The sequence below is a fragment of the Amborella trichopoda genome, chromosome 5 (genome assembly GCF_054954075.1).
Source record: "Amborella trichopoda isolate Santa Cruz 75 chromosome 5, AtrichopodaSantaCruz75HAP2 v2.0, whole genome shotgun sequence".
In the NCBI taxonomy this organism is placed as follows: domain Eukaryota; kingdom Viridiplantae; phylum Streptophyta; class Magnoliopsida; order Amborellales; family Amborellaceae; genus Amborella; species Amborella trichopoda.
In genome coordinates, this window is record NC_142340.1 from 39,725,108 (window position 1) to 39,740,467 (window position 15,360).

The 15,360-nt window shown below is 35.9% G+C and overlaps 1 long non-coding RNA gene across 1 annotated transcript; it reads left to right on the plus strand.

The window, feature by feature from the left end:
* The first annotated feature begins 1,289 nt into the window (after positions 1-1,289).
* Positions 1,290-5,487, plus strand: LOC148782087 (uncharacterized). Its single transcript, XR_016056679.1, has 5 exons — positions 1,290-1,412; positions 2,698-2,865; positions 4,576-4,665; positions 4,782-4,848; positions 5,088-5,487. It is a non-coding gene; the product is annotated as an uncharacterized LOC148782087 (long non-coding RNA).
* The last annotated feature ends 9,873 nt before the right edge of the window (positions 5,488-15,360 follow it).

Sequence of the window (15,360 nt, forward strand, 5' to 3'; positions counted from 1 at the left end):
AGCTAAATTATTTTCGGGTAGTTCCCATGGTTGTCTTGAAAAGCTTTAGTTGATTGCTTACTTCAGGTCTTTTTCTTTTCTTTTCTTTTTTTGCCATTTTTAATCAATTGTCTCCTTTGAGTTTTATAGTTTCCTGGTCTCTAATGTACAGTTTTTTATATTTCTTGGCAGTCGGATATGAAACTAAAGAAGTTTCTACATATAATTGAGAATTCTCCTGTATATCCTATCATATATGATGCGAACAGGTATGTTGTGTTTCGTAAGGTATTGATAAACCTCATTTTCTTTTCCATAATTTAAGATATTTATTGATCATTTTTTATTTTCTACTTCAAGAGAGAGAGTGAATGAGTTGCAATGAGAGTATAGAGCCCTTGTGAGTGTAGAGAGCTAGAGTCTTCCTATGGGAATCTGTTTCTCAAAACAAAAAAGTCTCCCTATGGGAATACTTTACAGTTGAAGTGAGACCCAAATCGATAGACTCTTTCAGTCTTCCCCTCTCTACTATCTAGTTTGGTTATTGTTTGTTCTCTCGGCTGCTCTCCCACCGAAACCTCTTAGAATTGCAATCTCACCAAGCCCACCAGCACTCTCTACTATCTAGATTGGTAACTGTCCGTTCTCTCGGCTGCTCTCCCACCGAAACCTCTTAGAATTGCAATGTCCGTTCTCTCGGCTGCTCTCCCACCGAAACCTCTTAGAATTGCAATCTCACCAAGCCCAACAGCAATTACTCTACCACTTTTTTGACAGGTTAACGAGTGGGAATGGAACCACCAGCCATTACTCTACCACATTTTTGACATGTTAACTAGTAGGAATGGAACCCTTGATGTCATGGCTCTACCACCCTACTCATCTAAGCCAAGAGCCGATTCTTTGTTCTATCGATCCTTTGGCCCTAACCTAACCTCCCAAATTTTTATGACTTTACTCCCAGTTTATCCATCCTTAACCTTCTCAAACACTTGATAGCCTTAACCTTAAAATCGGTGTGTATATGTCCGAACCTCTTCCTCATTTGGGACACAAAAGCTTAACCCCAATAATCTATTTAGCCAATTCAACTTAGGTACTTTTCAAAATCCCAAGTGTCTAAAAACCTCATTTTTTTAAATAGCCAGTCTTACAAATTCTCTTAATCCCTTACTCCTCCCCCACAATCTCAAGATCCCTTAACCATAGAACCTTTTGCCCACCCGACGCCAAACTAGCGCCTAAAGAGAACCTTTGAGACAATATTGTTTTTTGAAACGGTACATCTTTTTTTTTTGAAACAGCACCCTTTGAGACAAGATTAGAGAGGAAAGGAGTCCTCTACTTAAAGTGACACTATGGTACCTTCCACCACGCACAACAGAACTAGGGGAATCGTCACATGGGTTCGAGCTCAATGGAAATCTTCTTTGGTGAGTTGCAGAATTAGGGAAGGGGGAAAATGGAAAATTTTTTGTTTTTTGAAGAATGAGAAATGGCTATTCTCATTCTTATCGTAACTTTAGGCTTAGCAGGCTCTCATGAATACCAAGCTAGATTTCAAGGGAGCTTTGCTAAAACTGAATCTGGGTGTTTGTTTTTCGAAGCTTTGAAAATTCATAAGATATAGGTTATGGTCTATGGAATTCCAATTTGCACATGCCATTAAGAGGTTTTAAAAGAAATGGATAAATGCATGTCGAGGTTGTGTTGCAGTGGATTGGAAGTCACTTGGATCTCTAAAGCTGGGAGTGGTGCAAATCCACTAGGAGCGTTGCAAATATTGGTCCAAACCGTAGTTATTGGGATTTCCAACCAAGGGGTTGATTCCGCTCTGGATCTCGCTATTTTGCTCCAGGGAAAGGAATCTTGCTTCTCGAATTAAACTTTGGAATCTTGATCCTTCCTTTACAAGTGGCGCAGATTCCCTAGCACTGCGTTATAATATATCAGTATATAGTTTATCATTCAATCCCAATTACGTTTGGATTGAGCTCCCTGCATATTTGAAATCGAGATCCCTAAATTTCAAGTTCTACGGACCACGATCCTTACTGCAGGGAGTTTCTTGCAAGTCGCGATCCTGATCAGATCCTGGTAATTATAGTTGGAACCATTGACCCACTTGTTCGGGCTTGGGATGGGTTAAGAAAAAGTTTAGGTCCTCAACCAGAAGGGAGAAGAGAATGAAAGTATGAAACGTCAATTCCAAACTGATATATTTGGAGAAAAGTAGAAAATCCATAATCCCAATTTTCACAAGAGAACTAACGAGTTATGAATGAAATAAGTAAATATTTGAAGAAGACAAATTATGAAGGGAAAAGACAAATCTTTGAAAAAGACCCAAACTACTGCCACAAAAGATGTGAAAATGATGTACACACCTTTTTATGCAAAACTGATGATAGATGCTTGATTTTTGTTCTTAGATTCACGTATTTAAAAATGCAGTGTATCATATGCAATTATTTGCACAGCTGTGTTTTAATGCGATCATGTAATAAAAGATACATATAATTAGCATCTGAAGAATTCAAGTTTGTATATGCCATTGGTAATGTTTCCTTGTTGTTTGCAAGGTTCGTTGGTTAACTAGATTCCTAGAGATATTCAAGTAGCTTGACTTAATTATATCTTGTGCTTGTATGTGTTTATGTATTGATATATTTGTCTTTTTCATGACAAAATATTTGGTTCTCTTTTCCCTTGTGACAGATTTTTACCATCTAAGTTTATGCATTCTCGTACTTCATGGCATGCTATTATTGATCACAGATATTTTAAGTAGGTGAAGTTGTGTTCTTAGATGGTGAAAAAGATGTTGGTGCAGCTAACTGTCACCAACTTGCTGCATTATACTGCAATACTAATTCTGGGTTTGAGGTAGGGTTTTAAGTGGCATGGATTTGCATTTCTTTTATACAAGAACACACAAAATCAGAACTGTTACATATTTCATTCGTAAGTTTTTATAAACATTTAAGTATTGAGTAAGAAAAATTGCATATGTAGTTTCTCATTATCCAAGGTTCCTTTTACCTTCGTATCTGTCAGCATTTGATTTTTTTAAGTAACTGTGAGTTTAATGAAGTATCTGAACTGACATTGATAGGCTGCCTTGGCTTTAGTATTCAATTTCTTTATTATTGTAGATGTTGGATGTAGGAATATTAAATACTTTGGTATTGTTGGAGATGATATTGGGATTTCTGCTGGATATGGGAATAAAGATTTGATAATCATCATCATCATCATAGCCTTTTCCCAATTAGGTCGGCTACACGAATCCTGGTTCGCTATTCTACTCTATTAAGGCCATACCCTTAGTGAGGCCATAAGCCCCCATATCTTTTTGGACTACTTCCAATCACATCCTTTTGGGCTTACCCTTGGCCCTTTTCAATCATTTCACTTGAACTAACTCGTACCTCCTAATAGGTGTTGTACTGGGTTGATGCCACACATGACCAGCGTACCTAAGTCTACTCTCTCTCATCTTATCGTCTCTTGGTACCACACCTAAACTTTTCCAATTGGATTCATTTCGGATTCTATCCCTTCTTGTCTTGCCACTCATCCGTCTCAACATCATCATATCCACTACACTCATTTTATGGATATATTGTTTTTTGTCCGCCCAACATTTCGCCCAACATTCTGCCTCATAAAGCAAAGCATGTCTCACAGTTATCCTATAGAACTTACCCTTTAGCTTCATTGGTATGCGGACATCACATAAAGTTCCAGTTGCACATCTCTACTTCACCCACTCAGTTCTAATTGTATGTACGACATCATCCTCAATCCCTCTATTTTCTTGGATTATCGACCCAAGGTATCGAAAGTGCGAACTTGTTTGTACTTCCTGGCCGTTAATCTTAACTACTTCCTTGTTTCTACTAGTATTATTATTAAACTTGTATTCCATATATTTTGTCTTAGTAAGGCAGAATAAAGATTTGATATGAAGAGTATTTCGTAATTTATAAGAATTACATTTCCTTGATATTTGTATGCATCACAGTTTTGTATAATTATGGAATCGTGAGTATTAATTTTTGATAATAATTATTTGACATGGTGAAATAATCTCTCTGCAGTTGACCCTATTGCATGTAGGATTCAAATATTGATGCTAAATAATGAACTTATTTACCCTATTAAGCCCAGGAAGTTGGTCTCTAAGCTAATGATTTCATTTGTTGTCTCACTATTTCGTGCACTCTGCCATGCAACAGGAAAAAAACAATGTTTTGCCATGCATTTGAAGATTTTATTTTATTTTCCCTGTAGTGATCAGATCATTTATTTTCTATACCTCTTTCCTGCACTCGCTTGTAGTGCTGTGCCACAACAAAGCAAAATATTATTTTAGATGGCTTTGTTATGCTTGTGCGCCATTACTGGGAACTTTCTCCATTGAAACTGTTTCCAATATATCAGTTGGTTACTGATTTTTCATTTTCAAAGTGGCACTATTTCCTTTATGGTTATGATATGCTTTCCTGTGGTTCATATATTATCGGGCTCTTAATCAGAATCACCTTCATTTGAGATGCATGTAGCCTGAAGTTTGTATTTCTGTGATTTCAGGTTATCCTATCCACATGGATAATGGAAGTACTTGGGATACATTTTGTTCCAGTTGGGGATGATACGGGATATTACATCAGACCTTCTCGTGTATTTGTTTTTACAGTTGATCAATTAATAAAATTTTCTGAAATTTTTTATAATTCTAGTCAATTCTATAGGTAATTTTAATATATTGTACTTAATCTCATTTATCTCTTTTGAAGGATCCGGAGTTTTTTCCAGGGAGACAAGCTGGAATCTTTTATAGAGGAAAGCAAATTGGGCTCTTTGGTAAGGTACATCCAGATGTGTGATAACTAGTCTTAGTTTCATAGTAAGTGAGGTCTATTACCTCACTGTCAAGCCATGTTTTTCTCTACTCTTTGCCTAATAGGTCTAGCTTTCAGATTTTGTTTTTGTCAGGTCTAATCTATAAACTTGCATTTATTGATGTGTTAGTTTCTCTTGCTATGTAACTGTTTATGGCGTGCGAAACAAAGGTAATTATTGTTTCTGCTTTCTATTTCTAGGTTTTGGCCAACTTTGACATCCCAGACCCTTGTTCTCTGGTCGAGCTCAACATCGAGACATTACTATGAACACTCCATGCATTGATATCCTGTAATGTAAGCATTTCATTTCCTTTTGCTGCTGCTCTTTCTTCTCTCCCCTCCTTTGATCTTTTGATTCATCAAAGTCATTTCATATGTATATTAAAGTGGGTTTTGTAGTTTTCCCTTGGGGCCACGGGTTTTGTGGCTTGCGTAGATGGGAATACCTAAGTTTCAATTCATGAGAAAGAGATATCACAAAAGACAGACCAGAGCTGAATATCAAGCCCATGGTTTTTTAGCAGGAACTGATGGTTAACGTGGACCATGTGCAATGTAATTCTTAATATTTATTTGAAACTTTGGTTTGAATAGATTATTGAGTTGCTTTCTTATAGCTCTCAGATGCTGGTCTTAACAATGTACTTCTTATAGGTTATTGGGTGCTTGGCAATTCAGTCAATTTTTAAAAAACTTAAAGTAAGTTAATTTAAATATTGTGAATTTTTTTTATTTTTTTATTTTTTTTTGCCGGTGGCGGAGAAGTGATAGTTCCTGATGATGAGTGTTGTGTTTTTTTATTTTTTATTTTTTAGGGATTGTATACAATAAGACCATTTACCTGTGATACAAGAAGTTCACAGTTATTTGTAACTACCCGATGTGAAATCTGAGAGCTAGGGTTTGTCACAAAGTTCGATTTTTTTTTTTTTTTTTAAGTTTGCACATGGTTGATGGAATAAATGCAACCATCCAATTTTACATCCAATGGTCAAACTTAATTGTTATCACCTTGTAAATAGTGCCATTGTATACTTTTTCTTTTTATTTTAAGGAGTTCTTGATGATCAAGATTGATCCATGAAGCCTTTGGCCATCATTAGTTAATGATATAGGGTTTGGTGCACAAATAAAAAAGGAAATAGCATTTTATGGGTCACTGCAGATTAGAAGCATGTTTTTTTCACCGAAGAAAAAAAGGCCCTGGAACAACTAAACTATGAGAAAAAGCCCTCACTTGCCTACCAAAGTTAAGAGCTAGTTAGATTTCACAAATCTATAATATTATTTAAGGAAATTCATCTAAATACTCACGAGAGATGAACAATTTAACGGTTGCCCATCTACAACCATTCCAACTCATTTCTTCAAGGGTATTTTGAAATGGGAAATGACCTTGTGAGACCATCCCACACCCATATATGTAGGACGCCAAAAGATCACCATTAAATTTGTGACGGATCTTTAGAAACTTCAAGTCCCACACCTATGTGATAAAATTTCTAGAGATTTGTGTCAAATTTAATGCTGATGTTTTGGGGTCCTACACAAATGGGTGTGAGAAGGTCTCATAGGATCATTACTGTTTTGAAATTAAATCAGGAGATACATGCAAAGTGTTCAATTGGTGGGAAAATTATATACACCCTCTCAATTTGTATTTTGGAGGCATCCACCCCCAACACTTCTAAAACCACACTACTAACCCTAATGTTAATTTTTTAAAAATATTTTTTATCTAATATTAATGTTGTAACTTCAAGTTTGGGGTTAAAGATAGCCACATTATCTGTATTTAATTTGTTATACAATTGAAGGAATTGATAGGTAATTCTTAAGATGCATTAATTTTTTTTAAAATTGTTATGGATATTGTCAATGTGTCTCTATTATCATTTTAAGGTATGAATGTTATTGGTGGTACTAATTTTTGGGATTTTGTTTTTACTGTATTTTTTCGATCTTATAGATGTTGATGCATACTATTTCTTTTGTTGAAATTTAGTAGCAATTCTTGTTTACGATATTCTTTTATTTGTGTAGCTCTTGTTAAAATTTAATTTGCCAATAAGAATTGAAGGAATGGATTGATAATGGCTTAAGATGTATTGATTTTTGTTCTTAATTTATTATGGATATTGTCGTTGTATCTGTATTTGTCATTTTAAGGAATAGATGTGATTGATGGTGATAATGTTTTCCTTATTTTTATTGTATTTTGTTGAATTTGTATATGATCATTCATCATTTTTATTTTGTTAAACTTTAGTACAAATTCTTGTTACAAAAAGCTTTCTTAAAATTTGTTGAGCTATTTTTAAAAAATAATTTTTAATGTATGGATGTCATTGATAGTAATAATTTTTTAGTTATTTTTACTGTATTTTGTTGAACTTGTAAATAATGACTCATCATCTTTCTTTTGTTAAAATTTAGTACAAATTCTTGTTACAAAAAGCTTTTTGAATAAGCATAGGGCAAGTTCAAGGCTGGTATATTGGTGATGAAGTTACTACAAATATTGTGCTGGGACAAAAGAAAATGGGTGATAACAGACTAATTTATTGTATTTTTGGTAGAGAACTTCGAACAAGTGGCGATGGGACTTTAGATTATATCGGTGGTGATGCATTTATCTTTTTCACTGATTGTAGAACTAAGTTAGTGACACACGAAAATACGTAGCAGAGCGTTTCTCACTTGACATGCACTTGCTATCACTATGGTATTTTGTCTCGGGAAATAGAAAATTTGATGATATTGTTAGGATGTTGAACGCCCATGAAGGCGAGAATCAAGTGCTTGTAAATGTACTTCATGGGAGTGAATGTAGGGGTAGAAGTACTTCAAATAATACTATGGCAGTCGAAAAGGTCAGACCCGCAAAACCCTCTAATGTTTTAGTATCTGGTTTTGATCAAAGCAATGCACCAAGGTTGCTTAACACATGGGAGGATGCACTTGTTGGGGTAAGACAATAGTCCGAATCTTTAGAAGATTTTTGAGATGCCCTTAGCAAATTTGCTATTACAAACCATTTCACATTCCGTCTTATTAAAAATGAGGGGTATCGCATAAGGGAAAAATGCAAGGGCGATGGATGCAAATGGGAGATATATTGTGCGAAGCTTGGTAGGACGAATGTCTTTCAAATCAAAACATGGACAAAAGATCACTCATGCAATTTAGGGACAAACAATGATGTACAGAGAAGAGCGTCACGATAATTTTGTTGCATCCTTAATCAAGGATAAATTAAGTGATACCGCACATTACAAGGCTAGAGAAATCATAAGTAATTTATCTCAAGATTATGGGTTAGAAGTACCCTATTGGAAGGCCTGACGAGGAAAAGAAACGGCCAGCAAGACATACATGGTGTGCAAGAGGAGGCATACAACCAGTTACCAACATATGTAAACCTTGTGATGGAGACGGATCTTAGTAGTTATGCGACAGGACAAGTATGATCAGGAGGTAGATTTTGTTGATTGTTCTTAAGCTTTCATGGGTCAATACATGGCTTAAAAAATGGATGTCATCCACTTTTATTTCTCGATGGGACATCACTAAAGGCACGATACTTAAGGACTCCACTTGCTGCAAACTCACTTGATGGGGATGGTCAAATGTTTCCCGTTGCATTCGCAATTGTGGATGTCGAAAGTACCGATAACTGTTTATGGTTTATGAAATCTCTAAAAATTGCTATTGGGACGGATCGTAAAATCACTTTTTTGTCAGATAGACACCCTGGATTAGTTGATATAGTTTGTCAAGTTTTTTATAATGCTCATCATGCCTTGTGTGAGCGTCATTTAGCGAAAAATTTCAAGAAGGAATGCAAACACATACCTAATGACATTAAGAAGGCAGTTGTATGTAACTTTATTGGAGCATATAGAACATATACACAACAAGAGTTTTTTGATAAGATGGTGGAAATTAGATCACTTTCTGAGGATGCTTTCAAGTGGTTCATGGATGCATCACCAAATCATTAGGCCACATCACAGTTCAGAGGTAATCGATATGACCAAGTAACAACTAATGTGGCTGAGTCATATAATAAGTGGATATTAGAAGCACGAGATATGCCAATGTGTCGACTTGATTAAGAGATAAATCATGGAACTAATGGTCACTTGAAGTTTGAAAGCTGAAACCTAGAGTACAACACTTACCCCGAAAGCTCAAAACGAATTAAAAAAAATCATTAAGGAATCCCTTTTCGTGAGAGCAACTGTGGCATCAAATGGAGCAGTGTATGAAGCAAGGGGTGATCTCATGAATTATACGGTAAATATTATTGCACGAGAATGTGAATGTCGGGGTTGGCAAATAACAAGTTTGCCTTGTAAGAATGCTTGTAAAGCCCTTCAAGTAATGAATAGGGACATTATTGACTATTGTCAAGAATATTTCACAGTTACAAAATTTCGTGAAACATATTTTGTAGCTATCATGCCAGTTACCTTGATCGACTTGTTTGAGCGTAGGTCATGTGGACAACTTCCTTCATAAGAAGTAAGAGTACTTCCACCTCACTCAAGATGCCCCCTGGCCGACCTAAAAAGAAGCTCATTGAGTCACAAGAATTACCAATGCGACCTATGCACTGTAGTCATTGCAACGGAACTGGTCATAACAGGGCAACATGTAAAGCACCCACTTGAAGGTATGTGCTTGTACTTATTTTTTTTTATTTGGTATTTTTTAATTTGTAGCAACCATTTTATGGGAAATACTGGAATTTGTTCTATTTATGTAAATTTTGTACTTGTGGGGCACATATATAATTCTCTTTTTTGCACTATTGGGCCACATATATTATTCTCTTTTTTGTTATTGTGTTCATTTGGGTCACATTTATTAATCCCTTTTGAAAGAAGTCATTTACTAAACTTATTTGTTATTCTCTTTTTTGCGCTATTGCATTCATTTGGGGCACAACTTCCTCTAGAGGAAGCAGGGATGATTTTAATTCTTGTTGAAAGAAGTCATTTACTAAACTTTAAAGTGGTTTAAAACCAAAAATAATTTAAGCTTTGCATCTATATTTGGATATGGAGATAGATGGTAACTTTTGTTGATAGACTTCTTATTGTTCATAGACTTCTTCGTAACACCTATCTATTTATGTAAATTTTGCGATTGTGGGGAACATATATAATTTTCTTTTTCGTTATTCTTTTTTTTTTTGCGCTATTGGGCCACATATATTATTTTCTTTTTTGTTATTGCATTCATTATTCTCTTTTTTTATATTACAATCATTATTTTAATATTATTTTTTGTTGTTATTGCATTCATTATTCTCTTTTTTGTTTTTATTGCCAATGCATATGTACATATCCTCTTAATTGATGCGATGTACACATGTAAAACTCTGATAATATAAATAGATTTAATGATGCAAGACTCGGAACAGTCAATAGGAACAAGGGACCCTTCCACTTCGTTCGATCAAAGGGAAAAAGTACAATAGTTTATTTACTTTACTTCATGATTTATATTATTTAGATAATTCTTATATTGTTTATAACTAATATGTGTCATTTATTGTTGAACTTCATTTCAGAAGAAGAAAAATTTTCGTATTAATGAATCAACTAATACCCTAGAAAAATGGGAGCTAGATCCACGATAGGTAGCTTTGGTCGAGAAGACCAAATTGAGCTCATTGGTAGACATTGGGGTCTCCAATATCGATTGTAGTTTATTAAGGGACTTTATAGGAAAATGATGCAAGATGACAAATACTGCACGTTTGACTGTTGGTGAGATGACTCCAACGTTGTATGACGTGTGGCATATATTGAGGATACCTGTGACAGGAGAGCCTGTAATTGGCATCAGACCTACAGACTACATGGCTTTCATAGTGGAGTATTTGGAAGATTGCCCTAAAGGTGATAAATTAAGCCATCTTAAACATACCTGGTTGATAACGAAATTCGGTCAACTACCAAAATAGCCTACCAAATTAAAACTCATTCAACACACTCGAGCATATCTCCTATATTTAATCGACACAACGATATTTGTCAATGCATCTCAATGGTCCATGCTTACAAGTTACCTACAACTGTTTCGAGATCTCGATGAGGCTGGAAAGTAGCATGGGGTGCAGCAGCACTTGCCTTCTTGCATCGTTCATTGTTTAACGTCGTGGACGGGGATACCCATTTTAGTGGGTTAGCAACAATACTACAAGTAATTTACACATTTCTTAATTTACATATTTGCAGTCTTTTTGGCTTCAAACTAATACTTCTACTCTTTTTTTATGCAGTGTTGGATCTATGAGCATTTCCCAGCTATAGGCACTAAACCTAAAACTATCACCATAGAAATGCCTAAAACTTGCAAGTGGAAGAAACAACCACGCTGCAAAGACCCATTATCAACATTTGATGACATCTTAATTGATATGGTTAGTCTTATGTTTTTGTTGTAAGTGACACGATTAGTATTATGTTTTTTATAAAACATCTCAATGTACTTATGCTTCTTTTTGTAGGTGAATTGGCAACCATTTGAGAATTACAACCCATTAGATAAACTCAGTATAGAAAGCTCATTGTGCCGATCATATTTGATAAGCTTCCACATTGCAGAGTATTATATGTCGGACCGTGTACCGCGACAATTTGGGAAGTTGCAAGTTATACCTGTTGGGCCACCCAAGTGAGAGAGGAGGGAGAAGGTCGGTCTACACCCCACTAGTTGGATTGATGAGTTGGCTATTGAGATAAGTGACTGGCGACAACGAGAACGTAATGTTGTCAAGGCAGTTGCAGATAAATATGGCGGCATGCCTACAAATGAATATATGGCCTGGTACAACATGTTCACCCATAGATATGGAAATACTCCCCTGAGCCCCCCTCACAGTCGCAGCCCCCCCTCGCAGGCCATGATGACGAGAGGAGCTTGGTATATATTTTTAATTAGTTTATTTTAGTTTTTATTGATTTAAAATAATTGTCTATTCATTGTCTACTTGGAGAGATTTATATTATTTTTATTGTCTACTTGCAGCGATTAACTTAGGGGTGCAACAAGCTGCACTTTGTGGTGAAGTAATAGCAGGGGAATCCAAACGTTTAGTACAGGCAACCCACGATTTGTTAATGCAGAACATTCCTACAGATAATACCGAGGAGATGGTGGACGAAGACAGTGGAAGTGATGACGAGGACATAGAAGGTGGAGATGACGACAACGAGAGCGAGGATGGAGATAGTAGAGATGAGGAAATCAATACTGAAGAGGGAGATGGTGGAGATGAGGAAAGCAATACTGAAGAGGGAGATTGTAGAGATGATGCAAGAAAAAGCGAGGTTGATGAGGAGAACAAAGAGAAAAAATGACAAGAAAAGAGAGAGCACGACTGATGAGGAAAATGAGAGGAGAATAAATAGCAAAAATGATAAGGGCAAGGCTATTGCAAGTTGGCCAAAGAGATGGTTGAGGCCAAGAAAGTAAAAATTATGTATTTTTTTGAGTCAAATGTAAATTGAAGCTCCTATATCATAGTAGACAATTAATGCAATGTATATTCTTTTTGTTGCCATTATGTTAATGAAAGCATTATGTTAATGTGTTTTTTATCAATACCCTTTTAAGTACTCAATGTGTTGTTCTTTATCAATGTGTTCTTTATCAATACCTTTTTAAATACTCCATGTGTTGTTCTTTATTAATGTAGTTCCTGCTTTGAAAGCTAACGAGTTTGTAACTTTATCAATACAGTTCCTGTTTTGTAAAGGTTGTTAGAAATGACTTTGTAAAGGTTGATATGAATGAGTTTTTAAAGATTGATATGATAAAATTGTTGACGGATTCAATTTTCTTGGATCATTGCATAAGCACTTGTTCATAGGCCAATACATAGGCCAAATCCATTACGTTGATGGATTCAATTTTCTTGGATCATTGCATAAGCACTTGTTCATAGGCCAAATCCCTTGGGTTGATGGATTCAGTTTTCTTGGACAAATCCATTGGGTTGATGGATTCAATTTTCTTGGATCATTGCATAAGCACTTGTTCATAGGCCAATACATAGGTCAAATACATTGGAAATTACATGTTCATATTTCTTGTAACATATATGGGCGCTTCGACACTAATGCAAAACGCTTCGACACTTATACAAAGCACTCCGGCACTTGCAGAACGTGCTCCGACACATGACGAAGCAACTCTGACACTTCATTATACCAAACCGGCACTCAACTTGCTGGATGAAAGATCAATCTGGCACTTCACTTGCTCGATCCGGTGAAAAGCTCATTGGATTCATTGTCAATCGGGTGTTTGAAGCACACCGGACCGGCACTCTCTCCCTGGAAAATTATCGGTTCAGTGTTAAAGCAAAGCGGTCCGGCGAAGTATATAAGCACTCCGGCAAAATCGTGAAGAGGTCCGGCAAAGGTTTATAGGGCTAGGTCAGTTCGGCATTATATAGGAGCAGAGCGGCGATAATGTGAAGCAGTCCGGCGATTTGTGGCCTCGGTCCGGTGAAAAGCTCACTGAATTCATGGGCACTTTGGCATTTTGAGCACACCAGACCGGTGTTTTGCTCCTTGGAAAATTATATGTTTGATGATTAACTAAAGCAATCAGGCGATAGACAAAAGGCACTCCGGCAAAATCTTTAATCATTATGGCAGAAAGAATCAGTTCGGCATTCCAGAGGAGCAGACCGGCGATACATTCAATCAGTCCGATGATTTTGATCTTCAGTCCGATGAATAGCTCACTGGATTCATGGCACTCCGGCGGTTGAAGAACAGTGGCCCGACACTATGTCCTCTAGAAAATTATCAAGCCAGTACTACTGCAAAGCGCTCTGGCGTTATACACAATCACTCCGATGCAATCACTCATTAGTCCGGTGGAGTTGTAACATGCTGGGTTAGTCCGACATTAGATACAATCAAGTCGACGATATCGTCAGGTAGTCCGGCGTTTGTAAGCCTCGGTCCAGCGAGTAGCTCTCTAGATACATGGGCTCTCTCGCATGTGAAGAACAGTGGACCGACAATTTTTTCCCTAGAGCTAGAGGAGTATGTTCAAATCGGCGATTTATGAGCACGGTCTAGCAAATTTGTACTAGGTTAACTCCGACATTGTTACTACTGGAGTAGGTTCAATCCGGTGTTATAGATGTGTGTTCCGGCGTATCAATGTCTACTAAGCACTCCACTAGTTGTGAAAAGCAGTCCAGTAGTTGTGAAAAGCAGTCCAGTATGTAGTATTTGTCCGGCAACTAATAACTGCAGTCCAGTGATGTTATATATTGGTCCGTCCAAAGGATGTGGTCGTACAGCGATAGTATGGTAAGGGGTATTTTGGTAAAAAAAGTAACTTTTTGAGTTGGAGGGTATTAGTAAGAAAAATTGGTTTTTTATAAAAAGAAGTAAGAAAAGTAAGAAAAATTGGTTTTTTATAAAAAGAAGTAAGAAAAGATTATGGTGCGGTAGAGTGTTTAGAAAGTACAAATTGTGGTGGTTTTAGTAATTTTTTCTGAAAACTAACCCATGTTATATGGGACTCAAAATACTGTAAACTTTTTTCTACTGTTTATATTTATTTGTTTCATCTCTCTAATTATTTTTATGTTTATCTCTTCTTTTCCTCTCTAATTGTTTTTAATATTGATATCTTCTTTCTCTTTTTAATTCTTTTTAATATTCATCTCTTCTTTCTCTCTCTAATTCTTTTTAATATTTATCTCTTCTTACTATCTCAAATTCTTTTTTATATCTTCTTTCTCTCTCTAAATCTTTTCTCTCTCTAACTTTCTTTCTTTGTCCAAGGAGATTTGTATAATAAATTGTTCGTGCCTTACCATCCCCTATAAAAACTCCTTTCAAGCCCATCCCCTATGAAAATTAGACTGAATCGGATTTGTACCATACCATCCCTTATAAAAACTCCCTTCAACCCCCATCTCCTATGAAAATTAGGCCGAATCAGATTTGTGGCGCGTTGGAATCGTGTTTGTTGAGTTGATGATGTAAGTAGAGATAGGAAGAGAGTTAGTGGGACGAAAAGAAGAGATAAAATATAAAAAGAAATAGAAAGAGAAAGAGAGATCAACATAAAAAAATAGAGAGATAAAATAGTAAGTAGAGAGAGAAAAAGAGTTAGTGAGACAAAAAGAAGAGATAAATATTAAAAAAATTAGAGAGAAAAAAAAGAGATAAACATAAAAAAATAGATAGATATGAACAGGAGAAAAAAGTTTACGACATTTTGAGTGCCTTATAATATGTGTTAGTTTTTACGGTACATAAAATGCCGGACGCTTAAAATTAAAAAAAAAGAGTTGTAGGCGAGGTTTATGAGAGCAATTTTTTTTTAAATAGACCAAAAGTAAGATATATTTATGATAATTTCTCAAAAAATAAAAATACCCACAAAGGACCTCTGTCTCTCCTCCGTCTACAAAGACCAC